The 14,891-nt window shown below is 49.0% G+C and overlaps 1 long non-coding RNA gene across 1 annotated transcript; it reads right to left on the bottom strand.

The window, feature by feature from the left end:
- Positions 1-1,184: 1,184 nt before the first annotated feature.
- On the bottom strand, positions 1,185-6,932 carry LOC141746696 (uncharacterized). The gene is made up of 3 exons (XR_012588462.1): positions 6,899-6,932; positions 3,072-3,212; positions 1,185-2,884 (listed from the first exon to the last, which is right to left on the bottom strand). It is a non-coding gene; the product is annotated as an uncharacterized LOC141746696 (long non-coding RNA).
- Positions 6,933-14,891: the final 7,959 nt, after the last annotated feature.

The following is a 14,891-nucleotide window of genomic DNA, read 5'->3' as shown; positions in this document are numbered from 1 at the left end:
GCAATAGAAAAGGGACATTTTACCCACAAGTGTCAGTTCTGTCACTAAAACAGCTTGACATCTACACCCTGCTCCCAGCACTGCCTCTAACCCCAGCAGGGCAAATCCCCCTCCACCCTTCAATGTGCTCACCCGTTAAACAGGGATGTCAACGCTGGATATTTACCTTCCTATGGAAAGTTCCTGGGAACCCTTCAAGTAAGGCGATCTATTGGTACAGCCCCACTTTTTTTGGTGGTCATTTGTACCCGTCCATGGGGGGTGAGGAATAAAACGTGCTGCCAGGGTTGGATAGTTCGGCAGACACTTTGCCAAGGGGTAGGCACCAAGGCATGGGGGCTCAGCCCTGCAGAGCACCCCCCCGCCTGGGGGAGACTGTCCCCATCCCAACGCCGTGCCGCCATCAGGCAGAGTCGAAGCAACAAGTGTTTTTCTAATAGCATTTCTACGCTGAGTTTGCAGGGATCCATTTCCAGACGAGGTGGCCCTTTTCCTGGTGAAGGATGGAACCTTTATTTTGTTTTGACCCATCGGCCTTTTTGTGCCTTTAAAGAGTTTCCCCATGATGGACGTGACCGAGGTGGTCCCAGACTCTGAGCCTGGGGCAGGACCAGTCTCCAACCTCGCGGATGGATAACACCCTGACCCTACCCGTTTCCCGGCAGAACGCCCCCCAGCAGCAAGAGAGCTCAGCGCGAGCCCGGGAGAGCATCGTGCAGCACTGGGGGAGATGCCAAACACGGCGATTATCAGCTGTGCTAGCTGGTGCCATTTACACCTGCAGTGGCAACAGGCTTTAAAGGGAACATAAATGTTCTTGGCTCCTTCCTCAACCGTTCTTTTACCCAGCCCAGTGGAGTGAAGGGACTAAGTAAACACTAAAGATCTTACCTGCTCTGTATTCTGCAAAATAAGACCCTACCAACTTTCTTTTTATCTTTTTAACACAGGACGATAAATTCTCTTAAGACTTTTCTGACTTTTTCCAAGTCTTCATACATACTTCCTTAACAAAAAAATAAGTTAAGTCTTTATTCCAGAACATTTGGACAAATGAAAAGACCAGACAACAGGTCGTCCACGTCCCTTAAGTATACATGTATTCGCTGGCTATCTGTGAGGAAGCCAACAAAAGCTTTAAAAAGCTATAAAAAGTAACAATAACACTTTTGCAGTGGGGAGGCTTGTGACAAACATTGTGTTAAGGTGGTTACGTACGTTTCTTCAGTAATCACCCCTGCAATTTAGAAGCATTTTTGATCTAAATCATTAATGCTGGAGAACAACTGCCAGTGTCACACTCCCTAGGGGACTTCAAAACACCTTGGCCAAAAAGCTTCTCTCCTGAACTCTGTTGCACTGTTGCCGCTTCCCAGAGCACCGGGTTTAAGTTTTTAATCCATTCCCAAACTGCCCCAAGTACTGGCAGCACCGAATTGCTGCGACGGGTGGTCTGAGGATGCTCTGGCAGCACCATGCTGGCATCGCTTAATTCCCCTATCAAACACCGCCAAGTCCCACTGCGCCATGTCCCCATTGCTGGCCACACCAGTGTTATTTCCACAGAAAATAAAGACTTTGTGGTAGACACGATCTAAAATAATACACTCTTGGCTTTTTAAAGGGAAAGAAACAAACCATTCAAATGTGGAATTATTTCTTCCTCGGAATATTTCAAAGTCATGTCAGTCTATCTATTACCCAAGACAAATTCCTTTGACAGCACTATCTACTCTTGACATCTGAGTTGTCTCTCTAGCCTATTATATTTTAGCACAGGCATAAAATATTGTTCAGACAGCGTGGTTAGTCTAAAAGAGTAAATCTAACTGCTTTGAAATGGCCTATTAGGAGATGAACTCTCAGTTTAGCTGCAGGCAGAGAATTAATCCAGTGCTTTTCTTAGTTCTTCAATGGCAATCTTTTCTTCCCCGCTAACTAAATGCTCTTTATTCGGAGGGATGTAAAAAGGGAGTAATCTTCAGAAGGAGAGGGGGCAAATTAAACAGAAATCAGAGGGGGAAACGTTATTAAGAAATTCTGACACATGACATCGTTAGAGGACATGTGTCTGGGCTCTCCTTTCGTGGCAGAAATGGAGATGGGGTTAAATTTTGACTTCAGTCCTGAGAACAATTATACAGACAACTTACTCAGCCTCTTGCACGCCTTAAAATGCAACACCTGCCTCTGCTCTCTGGCTTGGCATGTTGTAAATACTCGGTTAGAAAAAGGGGCACCCTGGGTGACCCCTCCCTAGGGCGCAGCCGCTCCCGAGTCCCGAAGCTGGGATCACTGCAGGTCCCAGCCCCTCTGCCACCGGCGCAGGCTCCGGATGGTTCAGCACGGGAAGATGCTGCTGCTCAGCTCCCAGGGGCTTCTGACCATCCTACAGCTCGACGTTCAGCCATGGGACTGGCGTGAGCTCCTGCTTGGCCACAACACCCTCTCATGCATGTGTAGATATGTGGTTTTTAATAAACAAATGGTCTCAGCTGCTTCAGAGGAATTAATTTAAATTCCCCCCTGGAGCCACTCCTCTCTTTAGCACCTGCCTTTTCAGTGCTTGCCTTTACACTACAAGTTTAACGTTTGTCTATTTAACGTCTGCTATTCGGCAGTCACTTCTCTTGCCGCTGATGCATCACTTGGCAGCTTCTGCAGGAGAGGACCTGAAATTAGAGCCACACACACATTTACAAGGCCCAATTAAACACCTTCCAGTAACTTGCCGCCCGTCGAGTGTGTGATGGGGGTTTTGCACAGGTGTCTCTAAGCGAGCAGCAGGTCTCCACTCTTATCCCAGAGATGTCACAACAAAGCAGATCTCCCACCAAGCCCAGGCGATGTGCATCGTGGGCACAGCAGCGGCAGCGGTGGCACCCTGGGGAGATGGACAGCAGCAGGGTGGACTGAGACACGGGATCGTGGCTGGGGACCTTACCAAGAGCCACCCCAAAGTGCAGCGTTAGTGTTGGCCAGAAGCACCCCATGATGCTGAATAGGTGCCAAGCTGGAGGTGACAACCCCAGCCAGCAGCACCCCATGTCCCTGTCCCCACAAGGCTGTACCTGGAGGCTGTGTCCAAGCTCCTGGCAGCGCCAAGTGCCCAGGGACCCTCCAGCCCAGGGTCTTCTGCTGCTCCCCAGGAGGATGTGCGCTGCAGCAGCAGCAGGACCAAGCTGCTGTAGCTGAAGGCAGGCATTGCCACCCTGTGGAGAGAGAAGGGGAGCGGTGAGCTCGGATGGGGAAGGCTCTTGGCACTGCCACGGTCTTGGCACCCCACTGCTGGAGCCCTGAGATGCTCCAAAATGCCAGCACAGAGGAGGCCCACAGGCCTCCATCACAGGAGGGTCGAGGTTCTGCTTGGCAGGTCTCTCCCCACAGAGCTGCTCCCACTGAAACGTGCCCAGCAGCCGGCTAATCCTTGAGCTCGGTCAGCCTCTGCACCCCCTGGTTCAGACCACGTCAAAGGGATGCCCACCAAGGTTCCTGAGGTTCCCCAGAAAGCTGAGGAAGATGCAGGGTAAAGCACAGTGTCCCAGCAGCTCCCCAGGGGAGGAGCATCCCATGTTTCCCTTGGCGGCTGCCCCGGGACGTGTCCATCCGATTACTCCAGAGGTTGGCAGGACCTGTGATACATCTGAAAAACCAAACCACAGATCAAAAGCCTGAGAAACAGCCATCTACCAGCAGCACCAGAGCTTGCTGAAGCAGTGTCCAGAGCCTCTATATATCCCCTGTGATAAATCCTAGCACGATTTACCATGTGGCAAATCCACCTTCATCCCCCTCGTCCCTGGATGGTGGTGAAGTTTAAACTTTTCTTTGCTTCCCACACCACGAGGTCACTTCTTGCTAAAACACATTTATCGTCGTGACGGCTTCGCTTTGTGTAATTATCTGCTTATCAGCCACCAGCCTACTCTTACTAACGTGCTTGCCTCTCTTCTTTTTTATTCATCGTGCCTGATTAGTCTTGAAGATAGATGATATTGGGTTAAACGAGCTTCCTGGGCTAATCAATCAGCTCCGGAGACGGCACCTCGCATTGCTCGATGAAACTCCCTGGTTGCCCTATCTGAGCAGGGTGACTACCTCCCCCTTCCCCCAGGACTGCAGCAAAAGGATCCAGGAGGCATTTGTTTTGCTTTTTGTAATTGAAAGGTGAAAACTCCCCTAATTAATGATCCAACTACAGGGTCTCATTGTGTCATTACTCCTTATTGATGAAAAAGGAACAACTATTGGATAAATTAAGGTGGGCACGTTAGGACCATCACAGTGCTCCTAAATTGCATGTGTTGTCTCGTGAAGGACTGAGCATGGACTCATTAAGAGTGGCTTGATGACAGAAAAGGACACCTGGGATTACTGTCCCCTGCTACTACATGTGTCTGAATTACACACTCCATTGGTAAGGCAGGAGGTCTTTGTGTCCTTCTTCATGTACACTCGGGAGCTGTTCCAGAAGCTCTTTTTCTGGTAGGTAGACATTTTTTGATCCTCCATTCCTCATGGTTATAGTTATATGAAGTTATATCTATCTTTTTTCCTACCCAGGATTGTCCTCTAACTCAAACCGTTCCTTCTCCACCCCCGTGTCTTTGCCAGAGAGAGCACTCAAAGACAAGCGCTCCTGTCCCTGCTCACCAAGCACTCAGCCTCCTCTGCAGGATAAGCTCTCCCCTCTGCTCTGCTTCTATCAGTCTTTCTCTGTAGCTGTTCCAGGATGAATTCATCTTTCTTGAGGATGTGTGACCCAAATAGGCAGTATCCCAGGCAAGGACTCGTGCAGACCTTGTGTGCTGGTAATGATATCGCGCTTTCCTGTGTCTGGGGGAAGTCCGTCCCGTCCTAAGGTTACAGTCAACTGTTTGATACCTGGAGCAAAGGGGGTGGTTGCCTGCACTAGCTCCTAGCCCCCAGCATGTACCACAAGCTTCCAAGGCTGTCTTGAGTGCCCAAATGCAGGACTTCGCACTTCTTAACAACATTGCATTCCATTTCTGCTGGTTCTTGAACAAAAATACTGTGATTCTGCTCTCCACTGACCAAATCTCCTGAATATGTCTGAGTGACTAATGCAATAAATACTGTCTTGCCTTTTGGGCCATTAAGGAAATGTCATCAAAAACAATCTGTCCTGTGACCTACCTTTAAGAAAAATCTTTATTAAGCTCCTCATGTGCTGTTGTCTGCCTGTAGACTAATTCCCGATCTATTTTTCATCTGTTGAGAACGAACTTTTCTAGTTCCACCAAGAACTTCTTGCAAAGCACTTTCTCAAGAGTACATTTCCAGGGAGAACATTTACTGCACTTGTGCTGAGGGTGTTAGCTTAGCCAAGGAGAGAGAAGTCAGGTTAATCTGGCATGAACTTTCCAGCACCACCTCGCAGGATTTTGCCTTGCCAACCTTCCTTTTAAACTGTTTGGGACTCGGATCCTTTGTCTACAGAAATCAAAGCTCCCTTTTCTACTGTTTCAACAGTCTGTGGATCAAACCTTCCTTCTGGCAGCAGCCTCTGAAGTGTCAAACAACTTGCCATGTTCAAATCTTTCCCAGATCTCTACCCTGTGTGGCGCCACCTCCCACCCCAGCCTTGTTCTCCCGCTAAAGATGGGGAGGACGCTCAACCAGTCTGAGGATAAGAGGAAGAGACAGGGAAATAACACCAGCCTTTCAAAAAATTGTATTTGAAGGGAAACTTTCTCCAGTTGCATGAAATCCGCCTTCCTGCAGAAAACTGGAGAGTTTAAAGACTTACGCAGACCTTCCCACTAGAGATCAATCCACCTGTCCCTGCTCAGTGCATATGCTGGGCAAACACCTCTGTAGGCGAGATCTACTACTGGCTGCTCGTACCATAGTGAGAAAAAAAGCAGACGAGAGGTATCACTGGAGCACAAACAATAACCATGAAGGTGTCTTCAGGGTACACGAGCTGTATACGCGCACACACAGCTATTTAAGCGTTTTATAAAATGTCTCACCTTCTGAACCACTCCAAACCAGCCACGGGGATTCTGCAAGCCAAGCAATCGTAGGGGAGGGAGACCCAGGGAAGACTGGCATGTTTATATAGGCAATAAATCCTACTTCATGAAGAAACATGTTGAGGTAAAATTGCCAGCGGCTGTTTTAATAAGTATTTATGATACATAAAGGGATTTGATTCATAAACGCAGTAATTATGTCTTTACTACAAAGCAGTACAAATATAAAACCTCCTACCTATGCCATTGAAACTGTAATTGCATCTCATTAAAGAACATAAGCAAATAAAGATTAAAAACTTGAGGGGGGGTGGGGAGGGAAGAAGTGCTACCCAAAATCTTGGTGGTTAAACATTATGGGCTTTATGTTGTGCCATTCAATCAGCCTAAATACCTCATAAAATGTAGTGAAGCCCTGAAGATCTGGGTGGTGTTCCTGCAACCCAGAAGGTAGCTTTGCTCACCAAGGACTGAAGTTTCCAACCTGTCCACTTAAAAGGCATAAAAAAAATAACTTGGCTTCAACCTCAGGCAAGTGGGAATTCCACCAGTGCCTTCCACACAGCCGCGATTGCACCACTCCAGCAATGTCAGAGCCACAAACGAAGGTTAAAGCCTTCCCAGTCCAAACACAGCTGAGTTATAGGCTGAAAGAAACATTTAAATTCCTATTTAAGCACACAAATCTAAAGACAAAGACATCTTCTGTGCTGTGGGAATGGAGAGGTGTAAGATCACTGTATTACCCTACTGCAGACACCAGGTGGGTAAAGGGTAATTTAATATCACATAGAAAAATAACAGCACTGGGGTTCAGGCACTGGTCACAGAGGTGCAAAAGTCTAGTGGAATCCCCAAAGGTTTCATCCCCCTCCAGACTAAGACTGCATGGCCTTTACCTGAGCTCCTCACTGGGTCTTCCTTCAGCATCTCCAGAGCTTCAGCCTTTCCCCCTCTGCTACACTCACTTAATTGGCGTGATTTTGGGGTGTGTGCTCTCCCTCCTCCCAGCTGCACCTCGTTCCTGGCTAATTTGAGTCTCTGAAGGCATCAGGCTCCACTCAGTGTTCAAGACAAGCTCCTTGTGGTCTCATTACAAGTATCATCACCTCAAGTCACTTCAGCCCCGATGCCTGCCCACCTTGGTGGTCAGCCTTGCCACCAGAGCACCTCCACAACATGCTGGAGCAATGCAGGAGTTATTGATGCAACTTTCCTACCAAACATTTTTTGGTCTAATCACTTTCTTAAACTACGCAAACACAATCTCTGCACCACGATCAATTATTTAACAGAAAATGATGCATTGAGTTAGAAACTAAATACCATTTAATATGCTCCAGGAATTCTAATTGAGAGATTTCACTGTATTGCTAATGAAAACTTCAACTTTGCAGTGTTTTTAAATCTTCTTTGAATATAGATAAGCCAATATCTATATACTTTCTTTTAACGTCTGGAATTATTTTGCCATTTTAATGTAATCAGTCTTTCTATTTTGAAGAGGGTGCCCTTGTAGGTTATTTGTTTTCCTTCTGTTTTGCAAATTGTTCCCTTTTCAAGATTGTTTGTTTAGTGTCAAGAGGTTATTAAACAAACCAAGCACAGTCCTTAAACTAATCAGCTAGAAGTGACAATAGAGATCAGGAATAATTCAATATTAAAGAGGTTACTTTTAAAATTGATCTGAAAATGTAACGAATGTATTGGGGGGGGTGGAAGGGGAAGCACACACACATCTCTTATTAAAGCTGAAAAGATGAGGTGGAGGGACAAAATGCCTGAAGAGCACAAGCCAGGAGCCCCCACTGATGGGAAGAGCTGAGCTCCATCATGCCATGGCTGATTTCCACATTCATACATGCTCTCCCCGCCTGAATGACTCAAGCAAAAACCCCAGGGGCCTTGCAAACAGGCGAGGGCTGCCTTTCCACCAAATTTGCCTTCAGTCATTACCATTCTTTGGGATCTTTCTCCAAGGACTTCATCTGCTACCGTGGCCCAGGGTGAACCCCAACTCACGAGCTCCACACTACAACTGGTCTTTCTGTGCAGTGAAGGCTGAGGGGACTGTAGGTCTGTCTCCCTCCAACAGGCTGCTCATTAGCTAATTAACACAAATCACTGGGTCTCTGCCCATGCAACTTTTCACACACTTTTCTCAATGCCTCCTTTGAAGGACTGGTGAGGGTGTTGCCTCAGGCATGTTCCCCCTGGTTTACTCATTTTCTCATTTCTCCTTCCGCTTGCTCACAGCTGGTCAAAGCACAGAAGGGGAAGGAGAAGAAAACTATCCACTAAGGGACTTTCTGAATGACTTTTAGTCTTAGTCATTTCAGCTGAATGTTAATCCTTATGTAGCAAGGACCATACCTCTTCCAAGGGCCCAGCAAACTCCTGATGTTGTAAGTAGTGTTTTCTATCCCAAGGGCTTTACATCCCCTCCACTGACTTCTGCTCAGGGAAGATGCTGCAGGCATGGGACCTGTGTTGGCCAAATGTCCTCTCACAAAAGCATGTCCTCTCAGACCAGCAGCAGGCCACCATGGCTGCCAACCTGGCCTGAAAAGCACCTGGGGATTAAGCTTGGAAAACCACAAGCAGGAGCTGGGTTTGTCAGCAGTTATGGCTGGAGCCAGGCTGTCATTGACTACTTTCACACCTCGTGGCTGGTAGGTCATCCCAGACCTTTCCTAATGGAACACCTCTGTCATCTCATTTGGTACATCATCAGAAGGTCACTACCCTCATGGTTCCAAAGGGGAGTTCCTCCTCCTGGCTGTGTCCCCATCGTGCAGAGCACGGCCTGTCCTTGTGCAAGAGGACACAGCAAGCAGTTTGTGAAGTACCTAGGAGCTACCTGCCCAACACTGCCCGTACCAAGAGCCTTTGTGCCCACCAACCCGCTGTGAACAACCCTCGCCTTGCCCGACGTTCAGTTTAATCAGCTTAGTGCTCCTGATTAAGGCAGAGCAGAGAGCTCTGGGGTCCCTGGTTTCAAACACAGCTCGCAGAAAAGCTGACATGTCGAATTAACATAAATTCACCCTCCCATCGTCATTTTGGGTGAAAGATCCTCCAGCCAGGCTATTTATACTGGAGACCCGCAGCGCAGAGCATGGCAAGAGTCCTCTGGTGCCGCTCGCTCCCGGTGCCAATTGTTCGGGAAGTGTCACCGAGATCGTCGCTCCACTCGTGTTGTGACTGACTTTGGGGAAATTGATTTAAAGGGAGCAGCTGGTAACAGTCCTGCGTTTTGGAGGCGGCAGCGCCATGCCTTACAGTGTGTTTCCGTCTCCCGTAAAGATGCAACAAGCAGCGGTGGAAAGTCCCTGTGTGTGGGACTGACTTTTTGCACCTTTAATAAAGAGTAAACACCAAAATTCTCACCTCTGTAGTTCAGGAGATGCCTAAAGATCCCCCTCTGCCCCCTCCGCAGGCCAGTGAGAGAGGCACAGCAAAGAGCCTCCAGCAAAGCTGCTGCTGCAGGAACCGCTGGCTGGGCACTTTCGTGATGCCGTAAGCGGGGTTGGGGGATTTGGGGATATTGTTGTTCTTCTCGATGCCACTTGAAATCAGATTTAAGCTGAAACGAACAAAATAAGCCATTCGTAGGTGGAGATTTAGTAAATTTACTGGTCTCGTCATAACTTAAGACTTCCCTGTTTATTTAAAGCAGCTGAGGGGAAGGAAGGAAGGGTGGAAGGGCAAAACCTGGCAAGAAAGATGCTGTTGTAAGCCTGGGTGGTGAGTGCTGCTGTCTTTATCACAGAGGGGGGCTCTTAAAAGCAGAAATGATATAACCACTGAGCCAACCATCAACTAAGTGCCACTTTCCTTTTTTAAGCTATTCTGGTTACAGTTGTCTTCAGAAAAGGGAAATAAAATATGCATTAAGAAAGACCCGCAATCACAAATGAGGAATAGGACACTGCAAAGAGGACAAACACCACAATCTAAGTCACTTTCTTTGTTACAATCCTGGGATAAACAAAGCTGCTTGATAAATATTGATATTGTTTGTACATCATGCCTTTGGAAATGAATAACAGAGCGATGCTTTAGCCCCTTTCCCTCTCTGGAGAGACACTAAGCTCAACACGTGTGTGTATATGCACCCCACACTCATTTTCAGAGAAATCTGGAAAACAAGTCCACAGCACTATTAAAATATCCCTAATGGGTTTTGGAAGTGCTTGGCCAACACCACCCTTTACTCAGCTGTCTGCATAATGCCTAGGAAAATCAAGCTTTCCCAGCACAGAGTAATCACGGCAACTCTCATGCTGGGACCAATTGTTTGCCCAAGGAGTAAACACGGGGTGGCTCCGAGGGTCCCCTTGGATAGTCCCCTTTGGCCAGACAGGTCTGGTCCTGCTCAGGGTGCCCTGCTGTATCTCTAAAGGCTCCTTGGTACACCTGAAACCAGTTTGGTTTCCATCCCAAACAGGTCTTTACTCTCCTTGGGACATCTCCAGAAAAGCCTGCCAAGCTGGGTCTTGGCTTCGTGTTTCAAGCTAGTACCACAGGTCCAAGCATCCCTTTTTCTTCTATGTCTTCTACCTCTGTCCTGTGTAAAAGCTCATCCATCGCTATGGACTCAGCTTCCCTTCAAACCACTGTCCTCCCAAAAGAGCTCTGCGCCCAACAAGCCGGCCCCCCACGCTGTCTCTAAAAAAGGACGCGGTGACATTCCCACAGCGGTGTTTGGTCTCACTCGTTCCAGCTGAAGCTTTTTAAACATGTGTCGATGTTTATGTAAATATCGAAGCAAAGCTCCAAGGCGGGGAGGCTGAGCGCATCCCCCGCAGCCACAGGGCTGGGAAGCAATGAGCTCCCGCCACCCGGCATCCTAACACAGCATCACTTAATTCACAGCACGACCAGGAACACACAGAAACCACCACAGGGGTGGCAAAGGCAGAGTTAAATTGCCCCCGGGCTCCTCTCCTGTTAACATCAGGAGCCGTCAAGCCAGTCCTAACCCTGGCATCTCCAGCACAGCCGTCAGGAGCTGCGGGTTTTTTTCCCATCTTGTCTCCACGGGCAAGGACGATGATCCTCCAGCACCAAGGGTACATCAAGTGGCTGACTGGTGGCTGGACTCTGCATCTTCCCCCATCCTACCTTCGGCAGAGCCACCGCTGTAGAAACCTGCAAAACAAGAGGCCGGCCTCTTGTTTTGCAGGTTTCTACAGCGGTGGCTCTGCCGAAGGTAGGATGGGGGAAACTGCTCATTCCTTCAAGGATTTAAAAATTACGGCCATAATCCTGCCAAAGTCTGTTGTCCCAAATTGCGATGACGTGCTGGATTCGGTGAGGTTCCAGCCGGTTGGTCCCAATGCAGCACCCCGGTAATGCACAGCGGATGGTCGCCGACAGGGTTGGTGTCCTCCTCGCTGGAGTGGATGAGGAGGCTTCAGTGAGTTTGGAGTAGGCTGCCAGCACTCCCACAAGTTGTTCAGATATTTTAAGTCTCACCGGGAGCTTATGGAGCTGGAGCTGAGCTTTGCTCTCCTTGGTTTGGGCTCGAGATTGAATTCCAGAGCCTTGTGCATGTTCCCATCCGATACTCTCCTTGGAAATGCTTGGGCAGTTCCCCATGATTGAGCTGGAGCAATTTAACAGCTTGCCAGGCTGGGCTCGAGGGTGTCTGCCCCTTCAGCTGGAATTTTCCTCTTCACACCTGATGGGTGGTAACCACGTGCAAATCCTGTCATTGCTGTAAAAATTCAAATGGTTTGGCTACAGTGGGCTTCAGTGGCTTAGGCCTTAAGGAAACCACCTTCCTGGAGGTTCAAGCTAATGCATTTGTCTTCTCAATTCAATAAACCCGGCCGTGAGGGGTCCCAGATGAAGGGACAGTTTCTTCCTAGATGTCCTAGTTTCACCTGGGACAGAGTTGATTTTCTTTCTAGTGGTTGTCGCGTTTCAGATTTGGTATGGAAGGTGTGTCAGTAATACATAATGTTTTAGCTGTTGCCAGGAGATGTTTATAGTTTTCTAGGGCTTTTTTTCAGCTTCCCATAGAAGCGGAGAAGAAGCCTAGACAGAAAAATGGAAAGGCCAATGGAATATTCCATACCATAGATGTCATTCTCGGTGTATAAATGGGGTTGGCCGGGGGGTGGGGACTCGCAGTCACTGCTTGGGACTGTGCCAATTCACTGGGCGCTGAGAGTGACTTGTTTCATCATTGTTGTTGTTGTTGTTGTTATTATTATTATTGTTATTTTCCTTTTCTGATATTGTTCTATTAAACTGTCTTTATCTCATCCCATGAGGCTTCATTTTCCCTCTCCCTTCTTTTTCTCCCTCTTCTCCCTACCCTTCTTGTTGGGGGGAAGGGGGAGTGAGCGAGCAGCTGCGTGGTCCTAGCTGCCAGCTGGGGTTAACCACGACACTAGACCACCCTGGTTCAGTCGCTCGCAATCACAGGGCCATGCCCTGACCTCCATCAGGTGGTTGCACCTCAACCATCAGCTCCAGCATCCGCCCCACGACGGGCTCAGCAACAGTAGCTTCATGTTTCGGGCTTTGCCTGGCTGCTCTTCGCCAAGCACTGACCCTTGTCAGTGGAGAAATGTGGGTGGTGAGGGAAGGCGCCCAGGACCACAGCCCCAGCTGCCCTCTGACACCCTGCTCTGATGGAGGGAGAGCAAGGGGGTGACATACACCCACCAGGATGGGGAAGGAGAGCAGAAAACGTCAGCTTGAAACACGCTGACAGCCTTGCACAGACCTGGTGTGCATCTGGGCCCACAACCAAGGCACCCTCCACGGTCGTCGGGCAAATGACAGTGCTGGGAAGTGGGAGTGTTAGTCAGGAATTCTGTGTTAAACCATGAATAAACCCAGTGGCACTCACCCACCCCTGCCAAGGCTTTCGCTGGAGACACTGGCCGTCCCTCTCCCCTCCCCACCCGAGCACGACCAAAGACTAACTTGTGAAGCTACTTTGTTCTCCCTCCGTATCTTTTTTTAGTACGTGCCACATCTGTTTGTTTTCTCTGCTAGTCAGATGATGACATGAACCACTAAAAACTATCTTCTAAATAGGCACGTCTTGTTTAAACTACCTGGAGGTGTTTAATTATGGCTTAGCTCTAGCACACGCTGCCACTGTCGCTGCATCTTATTTTATATAATTGCCTGGATGAACCCCAGGGCCCCACGCCCTCTCCTGCTCTACACCACTGGGATTACACGGGGATGTATATAGAGGATATTTCCAGTGCTGCAGGCCTCCCCCTGCTCTCTCTAGCAAAATGCACTGCTTAGTATCATTTATTCTGCGTATTTTTTACCATCACCTTACCAGCTTCTCTGGTAGCAGAGAGGCAATTTGCATTTATCAGCCTCCCTCGAAAAGAAGGCAAAAATTAACATTCAGGTGCAGGTATTACAAGAGGCAGAAGATAACATAAGGCGATCCGCTCTCACGCTGATGGCCGTGCATCATCCCTCCCCAAGTTTTTGCCTGCAAAGCCTCGGCAGAGGCAGCGTGCAGATTTCCTCTGGAACAGCAGCTGGGGGCGAAACCATCGAGCCCAGCCGGTGTGTGCACAAACCACTCCGCTGGCTGTCCGCGTGAGCAGGTAATGCTTGACGCATCCTTCTTCCCCAGCCGTGCTCCTCAGCGCTCCTTACACACAGAGCATTATTTGCTTTAGACTCTGAATTTTTGCAGGTCACAGACCCGCTCTAATCTCTCCAGATCACGCTGATTCGCCTCAATCTTGATGTGTTTGTTATCCGTCTAATTTTGGGGTGAGATCAAGGATGAAATTACACCTGAGAGATACCCACCATGAAGGATAAGCACTGAATATACGGGGGTGTTTTTTTCTGGTTTAGTTTAGTTGGACAAAGCCAACTAAATATTTTTAAATATTTTTAAAAAGCTTTACCCTGAGGATTGCTATTAGCAGATGTTTCCCCACCCTGCATCAAAATTTGAGAATCAGAAGGTGAAAAGAACAGCGTCAAATCCTTCTCTTTTCTCTCCCTCCCTGCTCCATGCCATGAGGAACAGGCAAATATGGGTTTGAATTAAAATCATTGTAATCATCAGACCATGCGGGCCCTTTTTGAAGTAGGTGGGAGTCCTGCCAGGGCTTCGCCCACTCGGTTCGAAGCGCAGCCTCCCCTCCTCACCCTCTGGCCACAGGGACTCCCATTTCCCCCACGGGCTAAAATAAAACCGTCCCGTGGAGATCACACCCCGGCGGCCGCTCCCGGGCGGCCCAGACTGCACCCAGAAATGCAAATTCGCAGCGTGGTTATTTGGGGCTGAAGACGCTTTCGCTTCCCTGTTCCAGCCATGCTCTTTTTCTAGGCGCTGTGGTGCTCGTAAGGGCAGGGCTCGGCTGCTGGCACCAAAGCACGGGCGCAGCAGAGGGATCCCCAAGACAGAGCAAGGAGACTTGTGGTGCTCTCCGGATCCATGCTTACAGACTCCCTTTTCTCCGTGGGAGTTGAAGGGGGAGGGCATGAGAAAGCTGGGGAAGCCCGGAGACAGGTGGCCATGTCCCACCGTACAGAGGGAGGGAGCCACCAAGGAAGCAATGGGGCGGCAGCTGGAATGGCGAGAAAGAGGAATTGCCGTGCACAGCCGTTGTCAAATCTGGGGAGCTCATCACTGCTGGACGGCGGTGCGGGCACCAACGCCGCGCATGGTTTGTGAAGCAGATGAACGCATGGAGGAAATGGAATACAAAGTCAGCACCTCAGGCTCAGAAAGCCTGAGCCAGGTCCCAGCAGGCTGGGAGCAGGTTTGGGAAGGGATCCCGAAAGCATGCTCACTCTCCGGGGCTCCCAGAGGCTTTGTTGTGAGTGTCAGAGACCCAAACTCTGCTGTCCAAGACATGCTAGCAGTGCGACCCTGCCCAA

This window comes from Larus michahellis, chromosome 7 (genome assembly GCF_964199755.1).
Source record: "Larus michahellis chromosome 7, bLarMic1.1, whole genome shotgun sequence".
In the NCBI taxonomy this organism is placed as follows: Eukaryota; Metazoa; Chordata; class Aves; order Charadriiformes; family Laridae; genus Larus; species Larus michahellis.
The sequence above is the reverse complement of the archived record's forward strand: the minus strand, read 5'-3'. Positions and strand labels throughout refer to the sequence as shown.